This window comes from Octodon degus, unplaced genomic scaffold (assembly GCF_000260255.1).
Source record: "Octodon degus isolate 3935 unplaced genomic scaffold, OctDeg1.0 scaffold00005, whole genome shotgun sequence".
NCBI classification, from domain to species: Eukaryota; Metazoa; Chordata; class Mammalia; order Rodentia; family Octodontidae; genus Octodon; species Octodon degus.
In genome coordinates this window covers 13,794,847-13,808,669 of record NW_004524581.1, presented here as the reverse complement: position 1 = coordinate 13,808,669, position 13,823 = coordinate 13,794,847, and the positions used below count along the sequence as shown (strand labels likewise).

Genomic DNA, 13,823 nt, shown 5'->3' with positions numbered 1-13,823 from the left:
AATATTCTAAAAGAGTCCAGTAGCCCATAATAGTATTGGGTCTTCCGCTTGACTGGCAGTGTCAGAAATTGTTGACCTGAGTCCCCTACAGCTCAGCATAACAGCATGGCTTTCACCCATTGATTCTTGTTGAGAATTTTTTTTAGGTACTGAGAATCGAACCCAGGACTTTGGGCTTGCCAGACAAGCACTGTGCTGCTGAGCTATATCTCCGACCCCTGGGATTCTTTATAAATGATCACTTTCCCAAAGCATACAATTTGGGTATCAACAAAACTGAAATGACTATTTTCATAGTTCCATCTGGGTTTAGGATCATACGAATTCTATGTTCCCTGCTTAGTATTCTGCAATATCGCAGAGAAGTAAAACAGAAGCAATGACAGCATGGCCTTGTTTTCGCGTGGCCCTTTGTATTTCAGTCACAGGCACACATTCCACTTACAGTGAGTACAAAGAGCGTGCCTACTGCCGCCCTGCCATTTCTCAGATGAGAAAACCCAGGGATGGAGAGGTGAAGTGGCCTCTTACTACACAGCTATATCTGCTTGGAGCTGGAGGCTCTCTGACCCTAGGCTGGCACTCTAACAACTGGGTCACACCAAAGAGTGCATCTAGCAGACGAGGCACTCATCTGTGCACTCATTCGGCTCCCCGTGGGGGAGGCCGAGCGGAAGCGATACTGTCCACAGTGGAAATTGGCGGACAGCGGCAATGCGTGATCGGTCCCCCGATGCCCTCCATCAAGACATCCTAATCTGGAAAAGGTGACAGCTGAAAGCAACATAAAACTCCCAGGCCAAACAGCATGATCCTACGCACTAACTCAACATGAAGATGCCTTCAGCCTTGACTTCTCGTCTCACTTGCAATTCTTTAGCCAATCCTGTCTGTTTTAGCTTCAAAGTCTCCCCAAAAGTAAAGTGAACATTTCTCAGTATTTCTCCCACTACCATCTGGGACTTAGCCACTACCACCTTTTGCTTAGACTAGTGCCGTAACACAACATTCGTTCTCTTAACTTTTGCCTTTCTTAGGAAATAGCAGTTTCATGAAGGCAGGTATTTTTGTGTTTTGCACCTCCAGAACTTATTAAAATACCCACTACATTTAAAGAAAATGTGTTTAAATGAATAAACGTAGCTGCCAGATAGCATAATATCTTTAAAAGGTAAACGAGGAGCCTTTGGTTCCTGAGCGCGATCATGGGTGTTCATGCCTTACGCATGAGATGTGCCTCCCTCAAACCTTATTATGATGTGGGCACCACATTACCTGTCTGACATTAAAAAAAAAAAAAAAAAAAAAAAAAAAAAGGCAAATGAGGTCATTTTATTGCTTTGTTTGAAAGTATGCCCATCTAGACAAAAGTCAAAGCCGAAGGTCCCTAAAGTGGCCTCCAAGACTGAATGCCTGAGCACCAGCACGGCTCTGACATCGCCTCTGCTGCTTACTCGCTGTCTTCTGCCTGGAGGGCTCTTCCCTCACACTTGGGTCTTCCAGGTCTCTGCGCAACACCATCTCTTCAGGGGGGCGTGCTCTGACCACTCCACACAGAGTAATTCCCTCATGCCCATCATGACTTGAGTTTTTCCTGCCTCATTATGTTACTCATCTGTTACCATTCATCTCCTGTCTCTTTTCTTGCACAATAGCATGCTTCACACGGGCAGGTATCCTACTTTGTTGACTTCTTCACTAAGTGCGTACACCAGCATCTAGCAAGTGGCAGAACCTCACAAATTTACTAAAAGAAAGAATAAATAAGAGGAGCTACTGCAGGGCATACCTTTAATCCTGGTATTCAAGAGGCTGAGGGAAGCAGATTTTTCCAAGTCAGAGGTCAGCCTGGACTCCACAGTGAGCTCAAGGCTAGCCTGGAATACGTGGCCAGACCCTGTCTTCTCAGAAGTACAATCAAGATGAAGCATAAATTTATTGCTGAGTCTAATTTCATCAGAGCATAGGGTACGGCACCATCACAAAGCAATCCAAGTCTACCTGCCTGATATCTCATCTAGCCAGACATTCTCTCTCTCCAGGCAGTTCCATAAAATAGATTATTAGATAGCCCTTTTATTTTTCAGTATTGAGGTTTATTTTTTTATATTTTTCATTTATTTTTGGTGGAACCGGGGATTGAACTCAGGCCCTTGTGCTTGCCAGGGAAGCACTTATTCCATTGAGCCATCTCCCCAGCCCAAGTATTGGGGTTTAATACTTAAGTATATTTCTAGCCTCTCCAGGCTGGGTTCAAACTTTTGATTATTTTGTCTCAGCCTCCTAGAGCATTGGCTTACAGGTGTGCAGCACCACACCCAGCCTTTGTTTTCTGATATATTTTTAAAGTCTAAAAGTTAAAGTTGGGGCCAGGGAGATGGCTTAGTAGAATAAGCACTTCCCTGGCAAGCGCAAGAGACTGAGTTCAATCCCTGAAAAAAAAAAAAAAAAAAAAAAAAAGATAAAGTTGTTTTAAATGACATACCACACAATATGATATGCAACTAAAAATTTTAACAATATTTCCCAGTAGCAATAAGGAAAAATCTACTAACTTGTCTGATTTTCTCCTTTGCCGTATAAATTTGTTTAAGCTGGCACTGGAACCCAAATAAAGTCTATTGTTTGTCTTTGTCTTTCTTTTACCAACTTTATTTTTCGTACTGGGAATAGAAGCCAGCGCTTCACCTGTGAGCTCTATTCTCAGTTCTTCCTTCAGATACCTTTTAATCCACAGATTTTCTCTTTCAAATTTTAGTTTAAAAACCCGATTTACCTGTCCCAAGGAATTTCTTTGAGTGATATCTACAGTTTCAGAATTTTTTCCCCCACTTGCATAGGTAGTACTGCGTTTCCCACCGGAAAGTACCTAGTGACTGCATAGAGCAGAATCTCTACACCCAACAGCAGAATAAAATTCAGTAAACAATGAAAGCCCGTCAGAAAGACTGCTCACAAAGTACACAACTATAGGGTCCCCTGCCCCCCGTACCAGGGATTGAAGTCAGGACCCTGCACTTGCCAGGCAGGTGCTTATTCTACTGAGCTATCTCCCCAGCCCTCAAAGTATACAACTATAAGCTACTACTTGAAAAAAATATAATGCATCAATAAAACAATGGAAAACACTGTATTTGTCAGCTTTCTTGTTGTTCAGATACAATACTCAACACTAGAATCTTACAGAAGTTTAATTTAGTTTAGCTTCAGATTCCAGGAATCAGAAAATGCTTGGTCAGCCTGAAGGCGGGAACATTACAGGAGTGGATTGCAGAAGTGGACGGCATAGCCAGGCAGCTTAGTTTGCAATACCACAGAACTATAATATCATCACTCTGGGAGGCTGAGACAAGAGAGTCTCAAGTTCTAGTCTAGTCTTGGTAACTTAGTGAGTGAGTGAGGCCTTGTCTCAAAATGAAACATGGGCTGAAGACATAGCTCAGTGTGAAGGCCCTGGGTATTCGTTCTTTCGTTCTCTCTCTCTCTCTCTCTCTCTCTCTCTCTCTCTCTCTCTCTCTCTCATTTGGTATACGGTCTCACTATGCAGCTTGGACTTGGAGTGATCCTCCTGTTTTCAGCTTCCCCAGCACTGGGATTGCAGGCGTGGGCCACTGTTCCCAGACTCAGGGGTCAGCTCAGAGTATTTAGCAGTGGGGTCAGTGTGGCATGTGGTGCCAGGGATTGAACCCTGGTCCCTGCATTTGCCTAAGCAGGCGCTCAGTCAGATGAGCTATCCCAGGCCCAGAATTTTAAAAATGAGGACTAAACTAGAAGAAACATACAATCAACTAAGTACAAAAAGTAGTATCTTGGCTGGCCAGATAGATAACTCAGTGGACTAAAGCACCTGCTTAGACAGAGCGCAGCAGACTGGGGTTCAATCCCCAGCTTGCTATGCTGGCCCCGTCCCTGGGGCTACTGAGACAGTGATTAAGACTGGGTGTGGTGATGCATGCCTGTAATCCCAGTGCTTGGGAGGCTGAAAACAAGAGAATCACTACGAGTCTGATCTGTGTAGTAAGACCCTGTATACCCTGTACTAAACACAAAAGAGAAAGTATCTTAAGGATGCTCACTATCATTCCTGTTCAATATATTTCTAGAAACATTAGCTAGAGAAATTAGACTAGAGAAAGAAATAAAAGGAACATGGATAGGAAAGGAAGAAGTTAAATTATTATTATTTGTAGATGACGATACTCTCTACACAAAAGACCCCAAAAACTCCACCAAAAGACTAGAATTATTAAACAAATTTCGTAGTGTAGAGGACACAAAATAAAAAATCACTAGCATTTTTGTACATAAATAACAAACTCATGAGAGAAAAATTTGCGAAACAGCACTTTTCATAATAGCATCAAGAAAAATGAAATACTTAGAAATCAATCTAACAAAGGAAGTAAAAGAACATTACAGTGAAAACTACAGTGCTCTGAAAAGAAGAGATGGAAGAGAATATCAGATAATGGAAAGATATCCCTTTTTCTTGGAGAGGCAGAACTACTATAGTGAAAATGGTCACACTCCCAAACTTGTTAAACAGATTTCTTGTATTCTTGTATATACATAATACAACTGTATACCTCACAGAACTAGAGAAAATAATCCTAAAATTCATCTACAACCAGAAGGGACCTGGAATACCAAAAGCAATTCTGGGCAACAAAGGCAAGGCAGGGGCATCAAATTCCCTGACTTGGATCTATACTGGAACGCTACCATGATAAAAGCAGCAGCAACTGTCAGTGGTACTGGCAAAACAAAATAAACAAACAAACAAAAAACAGACCTGAAGATCAATGGAATAGATTAGAAGATGCAGAAACAACTCTAAGCACACCAGCTACCTGCTCTTTGACAAAGGGGCCAAACACATTCACTGGAAAAATGATAGCCTCCTCAATAAATGTGAGAAAAAATGGCTCTCCATGAACCTGTACCCTTATCTCTCATCAAGCACTAAACTAAAATCAGAATGGATCAAAGATCTAAATATAAAAACGGAAACAATTAATTGGCTGGAAGATAGAATAAAACTAGAAGATACAGAGTAGGCAAACACTTTATGAACAAAAATCTAACAGCACAGGAAATAATACAAAGACCCAACAACAGGGATCACATCAAACTAAAAAGATTTTGCACATCAGTGGAAACCATCAACAGAGTGAAGAAAGACCTCACAGAGCGGGAAAATATTTTTTACTAGCTACTCAAAGGATTAACATCTAGACTATAAAAAGAATTTTAAAAAATTAGGCCCCTGAAATTTGAAGACTCAATAAAAAACTGGGCATTTGAAATGAATGGACACTTCTCAAAGAAGTACAAATGACAAATACTTTTAAAAATGCTAGACATTGTTGGCCATTTGAGAAATACAAATTAAAAGAACTTTGAGATTCCATTTTATTCCAGAAAAAATGGCTATTATGCAAAATCAACCACTAACATATGGTAGTGAGGCTGGGGGGCGGGAAGGAACCCTTCTCCACTGTTGGTGGGAGTGTGAACTGATAAACTACTACGGAATCAGGAGGGAGATGCCTCCAAAAACCAAAACTGGAGGTTCCATTTGACCCAGCTGTTCCCCCAGTTGGTGTCCTCAAAAGAGGTAATGCTGTGACACATAAATACCCACGTTTATAGTAGCACCATTTATGATATATAACTCTTGGAAACAGAATGCTAAAGAAAATGTGGTATTTGTACACAATGGAGTATTACTCTGCACCACTGCAGGAAAACAGATGCACTTTGAGAACATGATCGTAAGGGAAGTAAGTCTGACACATAAGTATAAATATCAACGATTTCTCTTGTGTGAGAGACGCAAAGTGTAAAGAAGGAGCAGAATGCGGAGATACTGGAAAGAAGGAAGAAAATGATCAATTGGGAACAAGAATAAGGGGCAGGAAGGGGGAATAGAAAAGGAAAAAAAAAGAATAGAATAAAGAAAAAAGGAAACAAAGCTTGTGTTAAAGGGAAGAGGAAGAAGAGTTGAAGAGTGGAAAAAAAGAATTAAAATATATTGCATGCCGGTATAAATTCCTTATGATGAATATGATCAATGTGTGTGCGAAATATGTCTTAATAAAAAAAATCTTAAGACAACCAGATGATGAAGCAGTAAATCTAAAGAAAAGTGTCAAGACAAAATCTTGAGAGAAAGAAACAAATACGGAAGACAGCCAAAGAAAAACTAGCGCATGGCTAAAAAGAACACCAGAAGTAAGAATACCAAAGGAAGATCATGGAACAAATACAAAAATTGTACTTTGAGAGAGCTCTCACACAAAAAAGATTTCAAAGTATACATTTTAAGGCAGATTGTATCATGTTGGTTTGCATACTATTCTACTAAAGTCACTTTTTTTTTTTTTTTTTTTGTGGAACCGGGGATTGAACTCATGTCCTTGCGCTTGCCAGGCAAGTGCTTATTCTACTGAGCCATCTCCCTGGCCCTTAAAGTCATTTTAAAGAAAAAAATTTTTTTTGTATCTCAGCAAAAAGCATAAAGGAGCCATGAAGTAAAGAAAATTAGATTACTATCAGACTTTGATGGCAAGGAAAAAGAAACATTTCAAAAAAAAAAAGCCAAGGACAGAAATATGAGGCAAAGATTTTATTATCAAAACCAAGTTTCTACTATAAAGGTTACATACTGTAACCAACATGAATACTGGCCTCATGAGCCCTTCCTGAGAAAGAAAATCAACTCAACTGAAGAAACATCCGAAGAGGATTGGTAGCAGGAATTAACTATATGTAGCCACGAGCTGCTTAGTGCCACTTTGGTCAGTGATGAGTGGCAGATGACACTGGTTTCATAAAGTTAAAATGGACTGAAAAATTCCCGTCACCTAGTGACGTACGCAGCAGCTCCTGGAACGCAGTGGCACAGCAGGTTACGCACATGACAGTGATGACAGGTGACTATACATTGTTTTATGTGATTGCAATTATGTCTATGTAATGAAACAGGAAGACAGACTCTGGGCACTGAAGCTTGGTGGTGCTTCCTCAGCTGGTGACTGGGTTGACCAGCAGGCAGAGCGACATTTTCTGATTCCACAGGCAGAGGAGGACCTGCAGGTCCAAAACACTCCCAGCCCTTGTCCCACGCTTCTCTTCATTTAGATGTTCCCGAGTTGTAGCCTTTATAATAAAACTGCAATTGTATAATGCTTCCCTGAGTTTGAAGAGTTGTCCTAGAGAATTACTGAAAGTGAGAGGATCTTGGGAATCTCTGAATTTGATAAGAAGTGTCCTGGGGGCCTTGAAGGCTAAGGGAGGCATTATCGCGGACAACTGAGCTGCCACAACAGCAGAGCTTGATGATGCTAACTTTCACTACTGTTAGAATTGAAATGCGGTAGGAACAAAACTACGGGAAAGAGGAATGATCAAGAAAAAGCAGAGCAGGGCCAGGGAGAGAGCTCAGTGGACTAAGCGCCTGCATAGACAAGAGCAGGGACCAGGGTTCGATCTCTAGCACCACATGCCACGTCCCCCACCCCCCCGGGGTACGCTGAGCTGGCCACAGAGACCGGGCCTGCTGGTGCAAGCCTGTAATTCCAGCACTGGGGAGGCTGATTACAGGGATCACTATGAGTCTGAGGTGTGTAGTGAGACTCTACCAAATACATTAAAAAAAAAAAAAAAAAAAAAAAAAAAAAAAAAAAAAAAAAGAAAAGAAAAAAGAAAACACAGCAGAGCAAACATTCATACAATGCTAATGCTAGCACCCAGAGGACAAGCTGTGCTGTGTGGGTTTTTAAAACTACATAACATGTTTTTGCTCTTAACTACAAAGGATCACAGGGTTCCACAATTTCAGGGTTATCATACAAATTCAAGAACCCATCTAACAGTCCATCTGATACAAAACTTCCTATTTTATGAAAGCAAAAGAAGGGCCAGCCAAATAACTCAGTGGATTAAAGTGCCTGAAAGCAGGCACAGGGACCAGGGGTTCAATCCCTGGGCCTGCTGGTGCTGCCCCAGCCCCCGGGGAATGCTGAGATGGCAACTGAGACAGGGTGTGGAGGCGTGCGCCTATAATCCCAGCTCTTGGGAGGCTGTAAACAGGCGGATCACTAGGATTCTGATCTAGTAGTGACACCCTATAGAACCTTCCCTCAAATTAAAAAAAGAAAAAAAAAAGCACAAGGAAGATATGAACAAGTTGTGAACAGAACAGCCTAGATTTATTTAGATAGATGTTAAGCTTAGTTTCACCTTATAAAATATATGAAGTTTTCAAATTAAGAATCAGACTTTATACCAATTTGATTTGAAACTGTCTCATTGCTATTTGTTTATCAATAAAATTATGGAAAAAAAGAATCAGATTTTATTACCAAAAATATTTTGAGGTTTCAATTATAGTCTAAAGTCATTATAAAGTTTAGTTAGGTAGATTGAGATGGAAGATCAAATTTTCAAGTCTTAAATATTTGTAAAACAAAAAGTGGTGAATAAGTAAGACAACAATTTTCGAAACTTTATGAAAGTTCAAAAATCTTGGCAAAGGAAAAACTCTAAATGCTAGTAAGTACATAATCACTCGTCAGGCAGAAGGAAGAGAATGAGGTATGAAGATCACTGGTGTGAAGGAACACATTCTAGCATGAGAAATACACATTGCCAAGGAATTACAGAACAAGGTAAATATTATAAGTCCAGGGAAAATAACCCAGCATCACAGTCAAAGTAGGGAAGTAAGGAAAAAGGTATGAAGTATTAATTATAAGTAGAATTTTTCCCAGATTGGAGATGTTAAGGATAAAGACAAGGAGACGGGCTAATGAAAAGACATTAACAGGCTGGGAGACAGCTCAGTGGCATAAGCGCCTGACTGGCATGTGCAGGGTCCCGAGTTTGATCCCCTGTACCACAGAGAAAAAAAAAAGAAACAAAGAAAGAAAAAGGAAAACATATTAAAAATAAACATGAACGTGTGCATTCTGGCAGAGCCGAAGATAAAGAGAAATATGCGAGCTGGAAAATAAAACTAAATAGAAGATAATAGTGATTCATTTATATTCATGTAATGTTTTCAATAAAACAAGCAAAAAAAGAAACAGAATTAATCTTAAAATCTCTACTGTAAAGAATGATCACTTTTTATTTCTTGGGATTATTTTTACTATACTAAAATGAATTGGCTGGGAGGGACCACAACTCTATAGTCTTACTTCAGCAACTAAGTTTTATAAATTTAATACTTGCAGCAACTAAGTTTAATAAATCTAACAATATGGCTTGTGTTTAGATGTCCCCCCGCAGCTTCATGTGGCCACAAGTGGGGCTTTTTCGGAGGTGGCTGGGTCTACAGTGTAATGCTGGAACCAAAGGTGTGTGATTATCACGTCAGTCCACTGACTGGTGTCTCAGTGTGAATGCCCTCCACCTAAGGGCAAGAAGTCTAGATAGACTATAAAGAGACAGCAAGAAGCTGTTACTGTCGCATTTGGCTTGCTGACATGCTGTCTTCTACCTGCCATGAGCTGTTTCTCTTCTGCAAGCCCCCCTGCCATGCCACCCTGCGTAAGAGTCAGCCAACTATGAACTGAAACCTCTACAGACTGTCTCAGCAATGTGAAAACTATGACATGTAATATTTTACCCTCCGAATGAGTTCTACTTGGTAGCAGAGGGGACCAAACATTAAAATAATCTCATTAGAAACCTGCATGGATGCTGGAAATGAAAACACTGATAACTTTGGGTGAGGAATTTAGCAATATCTGACAAAAGTATGTATGTACTCTTAGCCACATATTCTCAATACAAAAATATGAAGTAACAAGGTTATTCACTGAAAGATTGTTTTTAACTGTAAATTTCCTGGAACAAGCTAAATGCCCACACATGAGAGTGATACAATAAATTACAGTATATTCATGTAGTAGAGAACACTGTAGCCATAAAAATGAGGAGGAGGAGCTCTGAGATGTTATGGTATGACTTATAAGATATGCTTAATCAAAGAAAAAGGGCAGAGAATCTACAGTGTGCTACCTTTCACAAAACAAAGAATACAATATACATTTGGCTACCAATTTGTATTGAAAGAAAAAACACAAATGTGAGCCAGAAAAAAACAGAGTGCAGGTGGGAAGAAATAAAGTACAAAAGATGAAAGCACCAGGGCAGAGGCAGATGCGGGGTACAGGGGTGGGGGTATGAGTAAGCCTTTTGCATAGTTGTGATTTTTAGAACCATATAAATTCTTCTGATACTAAAAATAAGGCAGTGAGTGTGGGGGGTGAAACCAACTTAAGAAGCCATAATAGTTTGACAATACACACAAAGGCTAAACGCAAAAGAACTGTCAAAAAGAACAGAAATATTGCACTCTGCTTGGTAAATTTGTTCTTCATAGTGTACATTTGCTACAACTGCATGAGCAATGACTCCAAATCGTAGCACCCTAAGACCACACTCATGCTCTTATCTCATGGCTTTGGGGGCAGCAATCCAAGCAGGGCTTGGCTTCTGACTCACTGACTCTCACAGGTTGGCAGTGACCTCAGTTTCCCCCTCCCAGGCGCTCCTGTGGCTGTGGCAGTCCTCAAAACTTTAGTTCCTTGCCAAGTGGGGCTCTTTGCGGGGCTACTCAAAAGCCTTCTCCATTCTCTAGGCTGCTACCTCCAGGGCAAGACAGGGTACAGTGTTTGGGAAGCGAAGTGTGGAAGTGCCTTACTATCACTTCCATCCTATTTTACTTCTCACAAGAAAGTCACTAGATTCGGCCCACACTCAAGCAAGAAGGATTACAAGAGAGCATGAATATCTGGAGGCAGGGCCAGCAGGGGCAATTTTAGAGGCGGCCCACCTCAGTCCTCCTCTGGCGCCTAATGATTCATATTCCTCCCACATGCAAAACATACTCGTCCTTTCCCACGTGTGGTTCTGCAATGCTGAGACTATTTTATGCTTATTTTAGCTTTGAGCAAAGAGTGAGGTCTCATTAATATCAGGAGTTGGCATACATAGAGAAACGGAGCAACAGATACCAATGCATATATGTATATATTCGTGCACGCTACTTTTCTCTCTCTTTTTTGGGACAGGGTCTCACTGTATTGCCCAGGCAGGGTTGGAACTCTGGCTAAAGGGATCCACTGGTCTCAGCTTCCTGAGTAGCTGAGACTACAGGCAAGTGCTACTGCGCATGGCCAGGAAGAATAATTTTCAAGTAGATAAACTGGTACAACATGTCCTTAACCAGGTAATCAAAGTTAATGTCACCAATGACAAGACATAAAATCTTGATCCAACACATGCGGCGACATTATAAATGCATTAATCATGAGGAAACATCAGTTGACCCTTCACTGAAAGGCATTTTACAAAATACCAGCCAATACTCTTAAAACTGTCATCGTAAAAGTTTTAAAGACAGAGCAATTGTTCCAGAAAGGAAGTGAAGAAAACATAAGATACAAGGTGGGAACTTGAATTGAATCTCTTCAGAAAAATAACAGGATTTTTCCAATATAAATATCATAAATAATGAGTAAAATCACCAGAAACTAAGAGGTTGAAACATTATTATTAATTTTATGTATTTGGTATAGGGTCTCACTACACAGCTCTGACTTTTGATCTTTCTGTTTTCAGCCTCCGAGTGCTGGGACTACAGGCACGCACCACCACACCCACAGCCAGCTCAGCGCTCCTGGGGCCGGGCCGGGCCCGGCGTGCCCTGCACTTGCCTAAGCAGGCGCTTTGTCCGCTGAGCTACCTTGCTGGTCCTGACACAACATTATTAATCATCTATAGAATCAATGTCAATTATGCTGCTAATGTCTAAGAATCTCAGCATCTTGGCTCTCACTATCGGGGCTTTGAGAGGCATAGAAAACTTCCGAGCCAAAAACTGGGCTTTGTAGACAGAGGGTGAGTGCTTTTTCTACTCAGACATAAATTTACAGTTTTTGTTCATAAGGGTAAGTCGAAGTCATTAAATAAGTTTAATTATGTTATAATGCACTCAATAAAAACTTTATTTTATTTCATTTTTGGTACCAGGAAGCAAACTCAGGACCTTCTTCTTGCCAGGCAGTCAATAGCTCATAAAAAAATCTTTAAACATTAGCCTTTGTATGGCAACTGTATAAATGATAACAAACCATCGCTTGAAATATATAGAAACTGAAATAATCAAATGAATAGAGTAACTAAAATAGTGAATATCACAAAAAGTTATTACTACACACATGTGATCAACTCCATGGCAATTCAATTCATGTCAAATCACAGTGCATTTTTACCAATAATGAACAGAGGTTGGGGATGATTTAAAAGCATTTGGTCTTCAGTGAGGTAATGTTGTGGGTAGAAAAAGGGTACAAAGGAGGAACAGTAGAAGGTTATGTCAGTGAAGGTGTACGAGAAAAGGAAAAATGAAAAAACAAAACTAGAAAGGAAACCAGAAGCAAAGCATGTAGGTAAGCACCTTTGGCTCTTTCCGAGTCCGTTCCACAACACAGCTTTACTCCTATCTATTAGGAGCCTCTTGTGCTAGAGTGGACCTCATTTTTTTCAGATGAGTAAAAATACATCAGAAAGACTTGGAAGAGAAGAAAGTTAAAAGAAAGTTAAAAAGGATGGAGGGAGAGAGGAAGACGGGGGTGTGGGAGGGAGGGAGCTAGAGAGAGGGAGAGGGAGAGAAGGGGTAGAGAAAGAGATTGAGAGAGAGTGTCTACTGTCAGACTACGGATCTAGAGAACAGTCTCAAGTCCCTGGAAATGCTTGATAATCTAATACCTCTAAGAATTACACTTGGGGCGGGCATACAGCTCCATGCTAGTGTGTGGGAGCCCAGAGTGGCAACCTAGTGCCATGCGCATGTGTATTCATTGACAAAAAGATATAAAAATAAAGAAGGCTCTGAGAAAAAAAATGAGCACAGACTTGACAGAGTCTAAAAATTAAAAATAATACCTTTGCAAAAACCTGAAAGTCTCTTAAGCAAAGATGCATACCATATACCATGTCTGGTACTCAAAATTACATAATTAGTTGATTTATATGGCTCTTCATATTAAAATAGCAAATGACTTCTACAGAGCCCACCAAAAAGTGTATATGCACTTTGGCAGCTTGCTATACTAATAAATGTCTGGGATCTAGTGGCCACCACCATAGGTACTTCTTGTAATTATAGATGCCAGAGGTAATGTGGAAAATTTTTCTGTGATATGCACATTTTATTTCATAGATGTATAGATTATCTCAGACAAAATATCTACATCAAGGTCACTGACAATTTTATATTGTCTTCTATTTTCTTTGTATTTGGTACAGGGTCTACAGGGTGTTCAGGGTCTCACTATGTCTCACACCCAGTCTCAATCTCTGTCCCAGCGCGCCCCGGGGGTGGAGCCAGCACAGCAAGCTGGGGATTGAACCCTGCTGCTGTGCTTTGCCTAAGCAGGCGCTTTAGTCAGCTGAGCTATCTGGCCAGCCCTTTGTATTGTTTTTAAAAAAGCAATGGCTATTAATGGGGGCTGGGGGATAGCATGGTGGTCTAAGCACCTGCCTGACCAGTGCAAGGACTGGGGTTGGTGTCTGCCGCTGAAACTGGGCATGGTGGTGCATGGCTGTAATCCCAGAGCTGGGGAGGCTGAGACAGAGACAGGAGGATCACTGTAAGTCTGAGCTGGGCAGCAAAACCTTGTGCCAAATAAATAAATAAATGATTTTACAAGTACTTACAAAAGCAATGGCTATTAAAAGATGGAAATACTTAATGATGTAAATAAAAATGTCAGTAAAGTCTCTTCGCAATTCTTATCACTGGAATA

The 13,823-nt window shown here is 40.6% G+C and overlaps 1 protein-coding gene and 1 non-coding gene across 3 annotated transcripts in view; one reads left to right on the top strand and one right to left on the bottom strand.

Annotated features, from left to right (window-relative positions):
• Window positions 1-13,823, bottom strand: part of Adk (adenosine kinase) — a 563,958-nt gene that overhangs the window by 172,491 nt on the left and 377,644 nt on the right. The gene's annotated exons all lie outside the window — the stretch shown is intronic.
• Window positions 1,182-1,285, top strand: LOC111818683. The gene has a single exon (XR_002822608.1). It is a non-coding gene; the product is annotated as a small nucleolar RNA U13 (small nucleolar RNA).